Raw genomic sequence first — 1,406 nt, forward strand, 5'->3', positions numbered from 1 at the left:
GCCTCCCAGAGTGCTAGGATTACAGGCGTGAGCCACCTACATATGTGTTTTTTAGGACAAACCATCTAACTTTTAATTCTTTTTGTTTATCGGATTTATTTCTTAAACTAGATTGGGACTTAACAGAGGGTAAAGTTTATATCTCATGTGCCTATTTACTTATTTACAGTAAATAGCACAGGGAACCCACTCAATAAGTAACTGAGTATGTGATAAACAGAGGAATTTCCTTAGAAAATACCTCAAAAATATGCACTGAGATCAGTTTATACCTACACTTTCCACAATAGTAGCTGGTAGCCGCTAGTCAGAATGATGACTCTAAATAAAAAGCTAACCATTACCAAGAGTAACATGCTGTATTACCCAGTTAGAAGTGTACATATTAGAAAGCTTTTTTCAAGAGTTGGAAAAAAATCATTCCCAGCTACTTTTCAATGGCCCAGATAAATAATTTATTGTTCATTTCGGAGGGGCCACATATAAAAATCCTATAGACTAAGGATGTAATTTTTATAATCACATTTCTCTTCAATGAAAATACTTCTTCAGAAAATTTCTTGTTCTGAAGTAAATTATCACAGATACACTCTCATTTCTAGACTATGTGACTTTGAGCAGTTTATCTCTAAACTCCAGTTTCCCCACAGTAAAAAGGCTAATAATTTTATGATGGTTGGGTTCATTTAAAGGCAATGTGATAAAAGGGAAAAAAGGATATAGTAAAAACTACCCCTGAAAGTCCTATACATAACCTTAAGTAAACACGGTCTTGTGTATCCTGCACTAGTACTCATTAACCCAGTGCAGCCAGCGTTTGTTATGGCTTTGAAACAGAGCAAAATACCAGATAAAAAACAGATTCCCAATCCCCCTATCCAAAACCCTTGGGGCCAGATGTGTTTCAGAAATTCAGAATTCTTCTAGTTGAGAAAAGCCGCATGGTGCACAGACTGCATCTGTGTGACACCCAGCAGAGTCTGGGGCAGCAGCCCGCAAACATCAGCTGGAAGTGGAATATGTGAATAGTCACTGTAAGGAGATAAAGACGACATATACCTTCATGCCAATTCAGAACAGATTTTGCTATTAGACTTTCGATTTTCAGAACTTGTTATGTTACAAAATTGTGGGCTAGTGGTCAGACTGCGATTTGGACCAAAACTGTTCCAAAAAGGGAATAATTTTTTTTCAAAATATGCCAAGTCTACAGTTGGATTCACTTAAGCCAAACAAGACAGAAAACAACAAACAAAAGCTATTTACCAATCATGTCCCATCTTCCTCACTTTCCTGAAAATTAAACCTTGGCATCCTCTGTGTCAAGGACAGGGACAGAGCCCCAGCAAAAATGCAAACAAATAAAAGCCAATTCCTGCCTTTAGGGCTTTCAAGGGGCTATGTCA

General features: G+C 37.4%; 1 protein-coding gene across 1 annotated transcript in view; it reads right to left on the minus strand.

Moving 5' to 3' along the window:
• Window positions 1-1,406, minus strand: part of RNF17 (ring finger protein 17) — a 69,094-nt gene that overhangs the window by 64,990 nt on the left and 2,698 nt on the right. The gene's annotated exons all lie outside the window — the stretch shown is intronic.

Source organism: Propithecus coquereli, unplaced genomic scaffold (genome assembly GCF_000956105.1).
Source record: "Propithecus coquereli isolate 6110/MARCELLA unplaced genomic scaffold, Pcoq_1.0 Scaffold168, whole genome shotgun sequence".
In the NCBI taxonomy this organism is placed as follows: domain Eukaryota; kingdom Metazoa; phylum Chordata; class Mammalia; order Primates; family Indriidae; genus Propithecus; species Propithecus coquereli.